Source organism: Melospiza georgiana, chromosome 6 (assembly GCF_028018845.1).
Source record: "Melospiza georgiana isolate bMelGeo1 chromosome 6, bMelGeo1.pri, whole genome shotgun sequence".
Lineage (NCBI taxonomy): Eukaryota > Metazoa > Chordata > Aves > Passeriformes > Passerellidae > Melospiza > Melospiza georgiana.
Genome location: NC_080435.1, coordinates 51,703,491 through 51,719,211, shown reverse-complemented (window position 1 = coordinate 51,719,211; position 15,721 = coordinate 51,703,491). Strand labels below are relative to the sequence as shown.

Genomic DNA, 15,721 nt, shown 5'->3' with positions numbered 1-15,721 from the left:
GGGCCAACGGGGACTGAATGACAGCCAATGGGCGCGCTGCCGTGCCCTTTCTGAGGCCGCCGCGGGCGCGGGAGGGGCGGGGCCTTCCGGCGGGCGGCAGCTCGGCCAATGGCGGCAGGGGGCGCAGGAGGGGGCGGGGCCGGGCGGAGCGGCCGCCTCCCCTCGGCGGGCAGCGGCGTCCGGCGCGGGCTCGGGTGCGCCGCTCCCTCGGGCCAGGCAGGAGCGGCCGCTGCCGGAGGTAAGGCGGGGCCTGCCCGCGCCCTCTCCCCTGCCGCCGCCGCTCGCCCCGCCGCGCCGCGGGCCCTTCCTCGCAACCCTCCGCGCGGCGTGGGCTCGCCCCGCTCCGCCGCCGCCGTCGCCTTCCCCGCAGGAGGCGCCGCTCTTTCCGGACACCCGCTCCCGCCGCCCCAGGGCGCGCTCCGCGGGCCTCGCCGACCCTGCCTTCCCCCGCGTGGCCGGTGCGGGCTGGGCCGGGCCTCCTTCCCCGGGAGCCGCAGCCTCGGTCGCGGCCCGGCCCGGCCTGTCCCTGTCCCGCTGCCCGGCCGGAGGGGCCGGCGCGTCCCGCGGGTCCGCCGTGGGCGGGTTCGCTCCAGCCCGGCCTGCGCGCGTTTGTGCGGAGCGAGGCGGCGGCACTGGCGTTCTCCCTTGCCCCATCCCCCCTCGAGAGGCTGATCGAAACGAGAGTAAAGCAAATGGCTTAAAACTGCTTTCCTCATGATGTGATTATTTTTGGTTTTGATTTTTTTTTTTTAAATATGTTTGATACGGTGTGAATGCTCCCTGCTCCTAGTTCAGTTTGCCGTGGAGCCTCCCGTGCCCCAGCGCTCGGGGGCGGCTCTGCGGGTGTGCGGCTCCTCAGAGCCCTCCGCTGGCTGGAGAAGAGTGCTCTGCTTTCTTTCCTTTCTCAGCCCCTCTGCTTAAGCAGAGCAGTTCAATCTTCGGAGGAAAAAAAAGGGAGGGGGAGTTGAAACTAGAATAAATCGTAAACTGTTTATTGACAGGGGTGTTGCTCCTGAAACAGCCTCGCTATTTCAGCCTTCCCCTATCGTTACAACAGCTGCCTGTCCCACGAACCCTTCCTCCTCTTCCTCACCCAGCAACACTTGATTAGAGTTGCTTGAGCTGAGGTTGTGCTTTGCCTTCAGTTCTTAAATTTTGAATTTGGCATGCAATCTTTTAGCCTACATTCAGCTCTCAGAATAAGCTCAGTTCTTCCTTTTGGTAGTTGTCCCTCATGGTTCTAAGCTGCTCTTGCTCCAAGCTTGGTGTCTGTTCTTCTGGGTGGACTTGTCCTTGGAACATAAGCTTGCTCCTGAGATGAAGCTGAAGCTAGATTGTTTTTGTCCCTTCTAAGAGCATGTAACGTAGGCACCTGTCTATTCAAGTGACAGCTTTGTTCGTTGAAAATTGCTACAATGTTAGCTTAATGTCTCGCAAGTGTTTTCTGCCTTCAGTTGTTGTAATCCCATGACTGTCAAGTGAAACATAAGTATTTTGTCGGTGAGTAAAAAACAGCTGTGGCATTCTGTATGTCCACTATCAGGTTCCTGGTACAAAATAGTCAGCCAGTATACAAGCTGTGGGAAGGAAAGGCACGATGGGCTCAAAGGCGGGGGTGGCTTCCTGATATTTTTGCTCAATTAAGTAACTTAATATGGTAGAGATTCAAGCCTGCTGGCTTGTGCCCGAGTTAAGTTTTCAGTGATGTTTAGCAGGGATTGAAGTCTATATTGCAGTAGAGTTGAAAACACATTCTTGACATTGTGTGCTGAGAAATAGATTTAGGCTGTTGGGGGAAGAAATGCCACGAGCCCCAAAATCATTTGTAATCTGTATATCACTATTTCCAGAGATGGCCTGATCTGCTGCTGAAATCAGATGTGCTTGAAATAGAATTCTGATTTCAGTATGGTACAGAAATTAAAAATAGACTGCATTATGCCTCTCTGTATGGAAAAGTGTGCATCTTGATGATGTTTTCATTGTAATAAATCTATTTAGACATGTCTACTGTATCTGTGTAATACTTCATCATAGCGGTGCTGGTTATGTAGTTAATGTGATAAATTGTGTAGTTCTCAGCAAGTGAGTATTTCAGTGGTTGCTTTTTGGAAAAAACAAAGGTACTTTAAGGGTACTGGAGGTCTTAAGGGATCTGTATCTTTTCTGGTGGGCTGGCATAGTGCTCAGTGCATGAGACCTCATGGTGCCTGTGGCTCAACCTCTTGGAAGCCTGGGTGCTTCTGTTAAGTCTGCCCTACTGATGGTTGAAGTCAGGGTGGCTTGCTTTATTCTTAATTAGGAGTTATATTATTTAAAGTGAGGTTAATATTTTCTAAATTAAGAACATTATTTAGGAACATGCAGATAAAGACAGTGCATAAGGGTTTTTAATGCTCTAAAGGAATTAGGGAAAAAAGTTTGTGGGTGTCTTCAGGATGAACAAAATTATAGCTAAGAAATAAAATTACAAAGTGGGCTGGTAAATTGGCAGAGTTTATCAGTTTCTTTTTTCTTTTCTGGTCAAATAGCTGTCTGAGGATCTGATTTAAGAAGGAGACAAGGGAGTTAAGAGCTTGTTTTCTGTGGATAGATAGTAAACTATCTTCCCTAGAAAGATCAGTCAGGTGTTGATAGTAAGAAGCACTCCATCTGCTTAAGAAAGCTTTAATGGGAGGCCAAGAGGTATGGGGACAAACCTGTAGTAAATAATGTAATAGCTGCAAGTTAGCAAGCTGATAAAAGTGAATTAAGAAGTACATACTTTTTTTGAGCTGTTCTGTTGGATCTGGACTTTTTTTTTTTTTGCCTTTCAGCATTTTGTGCTACCTTCAAATTAATAATTTCTTACCAGAAGTTTATATTTAATGCATGAGGCAGTCTTGTGCTTAGTTAGTATCTAGCTAGGTTCAGCTGGGTGGGGAGGGAGATAATGTCAAAATGACAGGACTTCCTTTTTTCAGTAGATTAGTACTACCTCATGCATCTGTAATCAGAATACTGTCAAGACATGTTTTCTTGGATCCTAATTGTAAGAATAAATGTCATTTGGAATTTGATTCCTGACAATTAGCTAAATTTGTGGTAGTTGGTGTTTTTTGTAAGTGCATCAGCCAAATGTTTAGCTAATTTTAGGAGCTTCTTTTGATATTATTCTTGATAGATTGGCTTCTTCCCAGTCTCACAGTCACCACTATCACCATCATTCTTTCCTTAACCTTACACTGGAGTGGGATTAGCAGTTTGTTCTTTGCAGAGTGGATGGATGCAGTGCATACAGCAGTGGTTCAGTCTTTCCTCTTTTCCAAATACTTTATGCTTGTGCTCATGGTTGACACACCTGTGGTGGTAAAGCTTTTTATAGTAAAGGGAATTATTTGATTCTGACCATCCTTTGCCAAAGAACTTGTTAGAGACACTTCAGCTTCCTAGGTTTGGCTTTAGATGACTAATAATGTTTTTAACTTAGACTGTTATGTAAAATATAAGAAAGAACCTCTCAAAACTAAAAGTACAGCTGGAGTTTTTCATTGCTCCATAAAAATGGTCCATCAGTGTTGTCTGGCCTTAGTCTTGTGTATTTGGAGCTAGGCTTGTGTTTGTAGCAGTTAAGAGGTGACTTCATGCCCAAGTGTATTTTAACATTGCTTTGCATTTTTGGTCTTGCCCTTCCTCTGCTTTAACCTTCCTTGCTCCCTTTTTCTGTTTTTAGCTGCTCTGCCCTACATTGCCTCTTGATTGCATCTCTTCTAACAAATGACTATTCCAGTTGCTCCATGTATTCCTGCCCTTCCTTTACCACTTCCCATCCTGTTCAGTTAGTCTGTTACTCCTTTTTCTTTCTTTGCAATAAGGAAGAATTAGAGCTGTATTCTTTCATTTCAGTTCTGGGTTCTGTGACCAGGCCAGAGCAGCAGACCTGTCACTGCAGGAGGCTTCCACCTGTGTATCTGACCTGGGCTGCATCATGCAGAGGTGTGAATGACTGGGCTTGAGATCAGTTTTATCTCCAGCACTGGTGTTTACAGGCTCTGAAGCTGGCCAGTTGTACCTATAACACATAAAGCAGAAATAAAGGAAAATACATGGTTCTGAGAATCTAGCTGCTAATATCCTATTAGAAATCAAAATACAATATAACTTGTAACTTGAGAGATATCATTTTACTTTTCAGAAGGATTTTCTGAGCCTGATGTTAAAGTGTGTTGTGTACTGGGGGATGACAGATTAGTTGGTTTATCTTATTCTTGGGTATATTCCCAATATCTCTGAAGGAATTGGCTAACCTGTCCTGTAAGTGCCTACAGCAGTGTTTGAACATATGGTTTTCAGCTAGTGTTTTAAAGTAGGCCAAAATTGTTTTTGTAATTGAAGATAGATTGTAAAGTCTGACAGTTCTATTCAGTTCCTTTGTTATTGTTTCTGTTCAGAGTGTGATAACCTGCACTGAAAGGAGGGGAGTCAGTCTCTGGGGCTCCAGTTTGTAGATTGTCCTTTATATATGTTTGTATATATTTTAGAATATGATAAATAGTGATGGAATCATCTCAATAAAACTAAGTCTCTTACATTACAAATGCTGCCTGCATTTCTTAGTTAATCTTGCTCTGTATTTAATGCTTTATAGCACTGGTGCCCAAAGTTTTCAAGTAATGTTTCAGCAGAGTAGGAAGAGGATGTGGTGTGTGGATTTCTGCTTCCACAGGACCTGAATTGCTGGTTCAGAACTTCCAGTATGCTGGGTCTTGCCTGGTGTGCCCATTCCCGTGCCAAGCTAAGGGAGGATGAGTTACTTTGTGGGAAGGGGTTGGTGCCAACCAAGCATGAAGTGCAGGTGTTTCCTGCCCTTACAGGTCCTGTGGGAGTTGTCTTTGTGGCCACTGTTGGAGGTGCTTGGTTATCTTTATTTGATGACAGTTTATAGATGTAGCCACATAATAACTTCAAGAACTAAGAGAAGGAGATTTTGCATTTAAATATTTCTGACAAGGACTTCTGAAAGATCTCTTTTTACAGGTTTGCCTCTAGGTAATTCAAATGAACTGATGCCTGCAATTATATAATTTGTGGAACTGTATGTCTGCTTTGTCCCACTGCTCAAGTCATCAGTGAGGATGATAATCAGTGTTAGTCCCAGTACTAATCCCTGGGCTATGCTGGTGTGACTGGTCTCCAGCTGAACCTCCTGCCATTCACCACAGCCTCTTCAATCCAGCAGTGCAGCCAGTTTTCACTCCACCTCACTGTCCACTACTTTAGTTGGTAGTTCATCAGCTTGTGTGAGTATGTGGTGGTAGATGATGTTAAAAGCCTTATCAATGCAGAGATGAGCAGCATCCACTGCTCTCCCATCAAGGTTATTTGCTTTGACAGCTTCCCTCCCCTCAGCCCTGTGAGGCCACATCTGGAGTGTAGTGTCCAGTTCTGAGCCCCCAGTGTGAGAGCTGGAGTTACTGAGGAGGGGCCTGAGGTGATTAAGGGACTTTCCTCACATGAAGAAAGGCTGGGAGAGTTGAGACTGCTTGGCCTGGAGAAAAGAAGGCTCAGCAGGATCTCCTCAGTGTGTACAAATACCTGAAGGGAGGGTGCTAAGAATGAGGGCCAGGTTTTTTCAGGGGTGACAAGAAGTAAGAGGCAACAGAGGATGTTCTCTCTGAGCATCAGGAAATACCTTCTTACTGTGAAGGAGACTGAGCACAGTTTGGAGACTGAGTCTTCATTCTTTGAGGTATTTAAAAGCTGTCTGGACATGGTCCTGGGCAGCTGGCTCCAGGTGGCACTGCCTGAGCAGGGGGGTTGAACAGTCAGTCTCCAGTGGTCACTTTCACTGTGACTTTTTTTAAAGTTTGTTTGAATGTTTGTATTCCTGATCCTATTTCACCAAAAATCCATACAATCTCAGGACCTTCTTGTCTTTCTTGTACTTTGTCCCTTGCCAGATTCAACTCAAATGGGCTTCAGCTTTCCCGGCATGCTCAAACAATACCTTGGTTTTTGCTGAGTTGGCTGGCCATGCTTTCACTTCTTCTGTTTGTTTGAGTTTTGTCAGGAGAGTCTTGTCAATTGATGCAGACCTGTCATTTTCACTTAACATCCTGCTCATAGAGGTGGTGCATTCCTGAGCTTGGAAGAAGTGATGGTTGAAAGTTCACCTCTTAAGATCTTTATAATGATGGAGTAGTAGCAGAATAGCTTTATTTCCATCCTGCAGTTTTCAAATGTGTACTCTTAGAAGAAGTGAAAGTAGCAGGCCTCTAGAGTGTATTTTGTGAAACCATGAGCAGATGCCTGAGTTAACAAACACCAAGTTAGCCTTGTGCATCAAATCTCTAGTTCCAGGCAGCTGTATAAGATTTGTTTTAGCACGCAAGGTTACTTGTTTTTTCCCCTAAATACAACAAAATAGAATTTATCATTTTCAAAAGTAGAAGGTGTTAAGCATATAGATGCTTTTGTTACATTTTTGATACCTGCTGTACAGACAGCATTCCAGTGTTTGCTAAAATGGTTCTGTTTTACTGCAGTGGTAGTCACTATTCCTTATTCTGGTTTCAGCATTTGTTTTTCCAGACTTTCACTGGGATATGATGAATTGTCACCACTATGCTTTTCTATTCTTTCAATAGAATGGGACAGAGGTTGATGTTTTATGGGACAGTGTTCATAAAGTTGGTTTTCTTGCTTCTTCAAAACCAGTGATAAAATGTTCAGATCTTCCAGACTTAACTGGTTTTCCCTGCATCTATTTACAGGTTTATTTATTCAGTTTTGTCAATTGAACCCTAGATACAAAAGCATTTCTTTAATGCATCTGCATAGTTTCTTGTTGAATATATTACTCAGAAATAGCTACTGGCCTGTATCTAAAAGTCTGTGACCCATTTGTCCAGGGTTTAGTTTTTCACATAAACAAAACTGACTTTTCAAAATAGCCTCACAGCCTTCTGGGTTAGTCTGCACTGCCACATACAGGCTGTGGCATCTGGGTGGTCTGTGAGCTTCCAGGTGGCAAGGTTAGAGCAGCTGGGATTCAGGAAACTGGTGACTGACACATTGCAGCAGTCTTGTTGTGGAACTCCAGCTCCAATCTCTGCAAACCAGCAGCCATTCTATAACTTCTGCTGCTCACTTTGGAGGGTAACTGCCTGTCTTTGGATATTCCTGGTATGTCTTTTATATATGTGTGTATATATATATATAGATATATGTGTGTGTGTGTATGTATATATATATGTATATATATATGTATATATATATGTATGTATATATATGTATGTATGTAGTCTTGCAACTGGATAGTCTTTGATAATCCTTTCTTTGGAAACTGCCATTTTCAAATGAAGTGGATCTCAGCAGGAAGCTGAGCTGTGTATGGATGAATTTCTTTGCTTAAGGAACTTTGTGTGCTGGGATAGTATTTTTAGACTTGCAGAAAGTAATAAGGGTTGGCTGGTGAAGAAAGAAATGGCTGGTTACTTTGGATGACCACCTACAATGTGTAATCTTCCCCTTTGCTAAGCAGAGTTGCATTGATAGCATATTAATATATTAACTTTACTTAAAATAGAGAAGCATCCATTCCCTCTGGGGTATGCTGCACCTGATTCTGTCAGTCAGGAGCAAGGAAAATGGATGTTGTCAGACCAATTTGAGAAGCTCTGTGTGCTGATACAGTGAGTACACTAATAGAACTGTAAAACTTAGAGCTGCAGAAAATGACTGTTGGGTTTTCATGTGGTTGTCAGATTCAGATTGTAGCTGTTCTCTGCCTCTATTTCCAAAAGTCAACATTCAAGCAGTTATTTGTTCCCAGCTGATGCTTGGGAACAGTGAGCTCTGTAAGGGCTCATGAAATTACAATTTTTGCATTTGTCAATTCCCTATTTGAAAAAAGAATTCCTGTTTTCAAGACAATGACAGATAATATTATGATTTCCTTCTGTCACTGTAGGATGCTTGTCTTCTACAACCTGTTTCTCTGGCTTTCTGAGCCTTTGAATCCATGCCTGAATATAAAAAAAACCTGACCTGTTGCACTTTGAGTTTGAAGAAAAAAATGAATAGACTAATAAAAAATTGCTTGCTATATTCTGTGATGTCTAAGAGTTGATCTCTAAATCGTTTGGAGGTATAGTGTAGAGTTTCATAATGATATGAACAGCTAAAAGCTTTGCAGACTCTAGTAAACAGTGATTGCAGTCTTAAAGGCATGGTGTATGCCTAGTTTGAAAGTGGGAAGTTAGTGCAGTGCTGCTGGTTTTATTTGTCATACTGGGGTTTTACCATAGCACTCCAAGACAGCAAAATTCTGTGCAACTTTGAGGAATATTTTACCTTCTGTAAAGTTAAAGTTGTGTCTTTTCCAGAAAGCTCTCAGATGCCAGATCAGGTTAATAACACAAAGCTGGTTTGAGCACATTTCTGCAGACTTCTGTCCTGACCCTACATGAAGCATTGTCCTAAGGCCTAGGGCATGGCTGCTCTAGGTTTGGAAAGTCTGCTGCTCCCAAAATGGATTTTTCTCTGGTGGATAGAGATTCACCAGTGTCACCTGCAGCAAAATATCAGGTGCAGCTTTGCTACAATAGCCATGGTGTTTGTATTCAGTTCTGTCCTCTGTGTCTCTCAGGAAGAATTACTTGGTCTGAGTAGAAGTCATCTCTGTCTATTTACAAATTTGCCTGATTTGTAGATTACGGTTCTATTTGTGGTAGCAGGAAACCCAGCTACAAGAACTGGGAATCCTAACACTGACAGCCAGTCTTTTCTGGAGTCATGCTGCTGGTTTTTCCCTTGTTTGAGATTATATTCATTAGGAACAAATTTTCTTTTTGGGCTGATGGATATAAGTATCCTCTTGCAAGTGTTGCAGGTGTGACTTGTTAACACAGTGTCCCTTTGTGGTCCTTTATGGCCAAAGGAGACCTGGTGGTGCTGCTGGTGGGGGACATGGGGCTGGGGCTGTGACAGCAGGTCCTGAGGCTGCTGCTGGAGCTGCATTCTTGCTGCAGCACAGGAACCATGCAGGTCTCAGATGAGATGGAAGATGAGGGGTCTGCAGGGACCTGGGACTGTTGAAAGTCCAGACTGCTGGAATCTGGCACAAGTGGATTATCTTTGCTGCCTGTGCAGAAGTGAGATAGGCCCAGCAAACTAGCAAGGAAGGTACTTAGAAATAAAAACATTGAAATCTCAGTTTGGAGGGGTCAGAGGCAAGACAAGCTCAGGCTTCCTAGAGGTTTGTAGAAAGACTACACAAATCTTTTCAGCTCTTTATCTGAACATTTTGAAACACTGCTTGTAGGGTCTGGTCAGCCCCACTCTGTGATTCAGTGCAGGCTGGGGGTCAGAGGGATAGGCTGAGGAAATTACTAGGTGTGTGCACCAAATTAAGCCAGGGCAGGAAAACAGATTCTCAGCAGACATGCTAACAGTTTATTAGGATACTAGAGGCAGTTACCTTGTGAAAACATGCTGGTCAATCTTTCTGCCTTAATACAGAGAGGAGACCTTTGTTCAGAAAGTTATATGGCCTTCCTAGATATTTTAGAACTGGAATGGGCAATGTGCTTACTCTGTAATGTGTGCTAAAATAAATGTTTAAACTATTTCTTCAGCTTGTGTTGTCACCTGTGAGCATACCAGAAAAACAAGTGCTGCCTAGCAGTTCTCCTATTATTCTTCTAAATGGTGAGGATTAATATTCTGAGAAGATTATGGCAGTTTACTGGACCTTATAGTCTGTATGCATTTTGTTTGTTATTTTATCAAACATCTGAAAGCTAGGGCATGAAGCTAGGTAACACTTAATACTGCTGTGCCTTTCTTGTTCCTTAGAGCCCAGTAAATGTGTATGTTAAAAGCTGCTTTATTTCAAACCACTGCAGAGTTTGAGTAAACATGGAAGAGACTGTAAGGTCTCAAGTTGCCAGCTATGAATGCCAGAAGGTATGAAGGGGCTTGAAAGAATATGCTGCTTCATTTTCAAGGTCTAGAATAAAAAAAATCTGAAAACTGCCAGTGTTTTTCCTAAAACTTCTAGACACCTACTGGAATAATCACCATTTTAACCCCTAGCTAGGGAGTGGGCTTAAGGCAAATGGGTTTGGAAGACTTTCTGACAGTTGTTCAGCCCTCAGTTACATCACTTATCAGGCATTCATAGCAGAAACTTCTTAACTTTTTTTTCAATGTGCATAGCTCTTAAATGTTGTCAGAAGTTCCTCACCCAACTGTCTTTTGGGATTTACAAATGCAGAGTGCTTGGTCTGCCCTGGGTGGTTTGAGGACACTAAAATTGCAGTGAATTGAAGTGTAATTGTAACTGGGCTTGAGGGCTGTGATCCCTTCTCTAAGGGTTTGCCAGCAAAAGAAGCAACTCTGTAATAAATGTAAAATGGTAAAATGTTTATTTCAAGCCATTAAGGAGCATCCCCAGAGTATTTCTTATCAATTGCATTGCAGTAAATCTGTGCACTGCTGCAGTTTATACATTGGCAACCATTGTATGACTCTCCTCCAACTTTGCATGGAATGAATGACAGTAATGCTCATTCATTATTTCCACAAATGAGCAGTGATAGATTTATATATACGTGTGTTCAATGAGCTGATGTTGCCCTGAGCCCAGAGCAGGAGGGCAGGCCAGGTGTACCCTCTGTGTGGCTGAAAGAGCAGCACATTCTCATGGAGGTGCAGTGCCACTCTGAACTTTTTGCTTCCAGGCAACCCTGATCCTATACCAGCATGATCTATCAGGTGTCTTTCAGAAGTGCACAAGGCACGCAGCATAATTTAACAGCAAGCCCATTCACTGGCATAACTATTCCCACATCTTGGAAGGCCTGAGAACAGGTGCACAAATACCCAATGGATTTCTCCAAACTTTTTGTTGTTCACTCTAGTTCCTGCTGTGGTTCCTGGCTGCTTGGAAGCTCTGAGAATTCAATAAATGTTTCTGGACCATGTTTTGTTTCTTGTGGTCTGGTAGTGATTCCAAACTCTCCTGGTCAGGATGAAGTGCCACCAGTACCATCTCTGACTACGTCTTTAAGGAATTCATCTGCTTCAGAAGCTTGATGGAGCAGCTGTGCTTCATACTCTTAACTGGAAAAAATACAGCAGTTCCTTTAAAACTGCTTAGAATCCCTTCTTTAAGGACAGGGTATTCCAGGAAGCAACTTGAAACTGTAGCTGAATTCAGATATTTATAATTTCAAGCACAGTTTAATTGTGCATGCTGGGTAGTGTCAATTCAGTGTCCAAATATAGATACTTAAGTAGTTTTTTGTTTCCAGCAGCAGTATTGAAACATTCAGCCAATTCAAGTCGGTACAAGACATGAATGTATAATGAAACTCGTTTTGAGGGCAAGAATTGTGTGTGTTGCCACATAGCCTACAAGAAGTCTTGAAGCTTGTGAAACTTGTTTTCTGCTCTGGATATCATCTTTCCTTCCTGCCTTTCATTAGAGTGGTTTGCAAGAGGTTTTTTGTAACTTTGTGAACATATTGGAAGGATTCTGTGGGCAGTAAGTTCTTTTCAGTGAAATGCAGGTGATGAATGATGTATGGTTACATCTGCATCACCTGGCTGCTTGGAGGAGTAACTTCAACATGAAGTTACATGGGAAGGTGCCAGGGCTGTGGCCATCCCTTTCTGGGATGTGCTGCCCATGCTGGGACTGGAGCTGTGGTTTGTCAGTATGCTGGCCCTACATAATTATCTAATTGGAAGGGAGCAGTGTGGGAGGCAATAGTAAATCATACTGGAGTTGCAGTAGGTGTGGAAAGCAGAGGGTAGGCAAAGGTGTTAAAGCAAAAACTAAGCTGAACTGAGAGGAGAATTTTTCAGTGTGCAGCAATAATTGTGGGCCCAATTGCTACTAGGTTGCTTGAGGGCATTCCACTTATGTGGAATTATTGTTGCAATTAAACAGTAGTCCTTGGCATTAAGTGTCTTTAGCTTTAAATCTCTTCCTCTGAGACAATTCAGTTAATTGGAATTTATGTTATTGCCTAGTTATGTGTTATTGATGCTGTTGACTATAATGCAATTAAAAAAGGACTTAAAAAAATTTACACAGTGATACCCAAGAATTTGTTTTGCTATTCAGCTAGGCTCCTTTCCTTCTGCTCTAGCAGTTACATGAAGCAAGTCACAGTAAATATGTAGTTATATTTATCAATATGCATTAATCTTTTCTGTGCATTCTAGAGAATTTGGAAAAAAAGTGGATTGTGTCCACCCACACTTTTTTTTTTCACTAACACAAATGGAGGAATGGATTAATAATTTTTATTACTAGTTCTTTCCCTCAGTTATATAGGTGCTGCCTCTTTTTTGATGGTTGAAATTACTATGATTCTTAGTAACCAAGACAGAGCTATATGACGTCCACATTTTGGGTTAAAAGACAATTGCCATGGAAATATGATGCTTAGATAGCATCATTCTGAAGTCCTAATTGCATGCAAGACCTTGCCAGAATTTCAAAGCACATCAGCTCTCTTGGACTGGGACAGAGCTTCTGCTCTTAGGTGCTCGCTCTGGAGCAATGTAGTGAGTGTTACAGTGTTTTGTTGCACCTCTATTAACATAGTATTACTTAATTTTAACTTGTGCCTTCATAGTTATCAATGTAACTAATTTTTTCTACTTTTGCGAGGTAGTCTGACTAAGCAAAATACAGGAAATGGTGATGGCAGGTTTTTTGATCTCACTAGTCATCATTAATATTGAGATTTCCATGAAGTTGCTTGGTAAATGTGCCAGCATGGCCAAGGAGTTGCTGTCTGAAATGACATACTGAAGTGATTTTGAGCCTTGTTGGCACATTGCAATGGCAAGTAGAACAGGTTGTGTTAAGCTATCACAGGACCTATTTTTGAAAATTGTGGAATATTTAGATCTTTACAAAGGCATTTAAGTACAGCAAAGGTAGCATATAATTACTAGTTCATGTCTTAGCATATGAACACTTTTACTTAAGCATTGTGTAGTATGTATGTGCACAGGATAACAGGTAAAATCAAAGTAACTTTCTATTACATACTGGCTAATAAATATTTTGGTCCATATTAACATTTCTGTATTTAAGGTTTTGCCATTTGGGAAATTTTCTTATGTAAGCCCTGGGAGGCTCGATCTACACAACAATTATCTTACTTGCTTTGTAGACTGAACTTTTTCAAAGTTTCTTTTATATGTTGAGGGTGTTTCTCCTGGGTTTGCACTGCCATAGCAAACAGCTCTTCCAGGATAAAACATATAAGTAGTGTTCTCACAAACAATCAGAATTTTGCATATGGGTTTATTGAAGCATATGTCAGTCATGTGACTATCTTATGCCTTAGTAAACAGCCTTTACAGAGTTCACTAAAAAGATGGTCTAGCTGAAAAAAAAGATGCATTGCAAGAACTGGATTTTCCTGAATAACTACAAAAGCAAAAATGTTACCTAACAATTTTTTTTTTTGTTTACTTAGTTGATGTTAACTGTTTTTAAAGGAATGGCATACATATACTGTATTGTACTCAAACTCATCCTGTAGGAAGAGAAAGCATTCATTTGGAAGCATTAAGAACATTTCTTTATACATTTCTAGTAATTTTCTTGCCAGTAAATTCTTTTCATTAATGAAGGCTAGAGAGACATTTTCTGTATCAATCTTTATTTTTTCCCCATTGGGGTAAAAGTTTATTCTTAAGCAGTTAAATTTATTTAGATGATTGTATTTTTTATATGGTACTGTGTCTTTAGAGAAGAGCAAAGCTTACAACCACTGGTGTGGTAGATTCCTCAAAGAAAAAAAAAATGCTTGTGAGAAGCAAGTATCCCAGAGAGGGCAGACAGAGGGAAATGCTACCTGTCTCCTGAAGGGAATAAAACCCATCTGCTAAGTGAGAGAGATGAGAAAAGCTATGGGAAGGAAATAACTGAATCAAAAGACTTGAGACTTTCAAAGACTTTTTCTCAGGAATACTGTTCTTTTTAAGAAGTGATGGTGGCAACCTATTTAATTTGCTTTACCTGAGCGACGAAATGTTCAGAGTCCTATTGCAAATAGATCATGCAGTTAAATCAGGTCTTTGAAAAGAAAATAAATGTGAGTTTGTGTATGAAGTAGGAAAAGCTGCCCTGGATAATTTCACAAGGAAGGGAAGCTTACTACATTGCAGCTTGGGCTGCAAGAAGCAGCGTGAACACATCCAGGAAAATCCCTCTGTCCTGCTTTTCCTGTAGGTCTCTAAGTAGCCTGCTCTTGATTGCCGTCACTGTTGCTTTTCCTCTGGTAAAAGAGGTGAGGGGAGAAGAAAAACAAAGGAGACTGTGGTAAGGATGAAAACTAGATTTCACAAAGAAACAGAGCAGGGCAACTTCTCACTATTCCTCCAGGAGACGGTAGAAGCTGTTCAGTGCAGTCCTTTGTAGATGGGAAGGTATGAGGGAGTGTAGAAAGTGCTTTTTAACCAAGAAGATTGTGGAGGAAGACCTGTGTTTTTGGCTGGTCTTGAGTCCAGGAAGCAGACACTAGAAAGGGAGGGGGCAATGGTAAGCAGAACCTCATAAAAGGGAATTTAAAAAAACCTGCAGCATGTAACCAATATAAGTGTGTTCCAGGATGTCTCTCTTCCTGCAGAACGTGAGTATCTGGGGCTGTGGCTTGCTGCTGGAGATGGCTTCCTTGACTTGATGTTCAAATGGAAAGCCTAAGCAGCTGGCCTATATTTTATATAGAATAGAGTGTTCAGATTAACTAGCAAGAAGGAGCTGCGTTTGAGGGGTGCAAGTTGTTTTGGGAGAGCAGAAGATCCTAGGGCACCCTCTGTTAGCTGTGTTGTGCATTGGACTGATTATAAATACAGCACCTTGTCACGAGGAGCACGTGCATCAAAGGTAGCTCTTCAAGGAAATTGTGTGGGTTATGGCTAAGGGAAACAGAAATTCATATTGTATTTTAAGTGGAATGCAGTCATAAGTGCAAAAAATATGGGGTTTTCTATAATTAATCTTATTAGTGCTTTCTTTAGGTCATTTTTATCAGCGTTGTCATCAGTGTTACAGAAATACTTCCTATCCTGTTTAAAAAAAAAAATTTAATTTGTTATTATTCCTCTATACAATCACAGAAGGTCCAACATCCAAAAGAGCTTGCAACTTAAACAGACGAACTGAGACATGCTGGAGAAAGAAAATACACAGACAGTGAATTGCAGTGACATTTGTATTTAGAACAGATTTTGGGACAAGTTTGTAGAGGAAGTGGAAGAAAAAGGAAAAAGCGGTCATAGGAGAGGAGAATTAATAGCAAGAAGAGAAGGGGTGGAGTACATCAAAGATGAAAGAGCTGGGGGGAAAGGGATTGAATCAGTAACTAATTAGTCATTTATTTAGTGGGAACATTTAGATTAATACCTTAGGAGTGATGAGAATGCTAATGTGGTTTCCAAGTGACATGATGTAGGTGGTTTTCAGAAGAAAACATAGCGTTCATTGTAAATGTATAAGCTGAATTTTTCTTAAAGATCACAGATCTCTTCCTCCACCCACACTGTTCTTACACTTCTTGATTTCATCTATTTGCTATGAAATGTATTTATCTTTTTAGCCACAGTCATAAGATTCAAGTTTAGGAGAAAAAGCCAGACTTGATCAGTGGAAGCAAAAGATCGCATCCTGTGTAGAACTGGTCATATCAAGTGTAAAATTGTGTTCTCC

The 15,721-nt window shown here is 41.8% G+C and overlaps 1 protein-coding gene across 1 annotated transcript in view; it reads left to right on the top strand.

Annotated features, from left to right (window-relative positions):
• Nucleotides 1-158: 158 nt before the first annotated feature.
• Nucleotides 159-15,721, top strand: part of SETD3 (SET domain containing 3, actin N3(tau)-histidine methyltransferase) — a 61,890-nt gene continuing 46,327 nt past the window's right edge. Inside the window, exon 1 of the mRNA XM_058026319.1 lies at nucleotides 159-238. The gene's annotated coding sequence lies outside the window, so the exon portion shown is untranslated. The remainder of the gene's footprint in view (nucleotides 239-15,721) is intronic.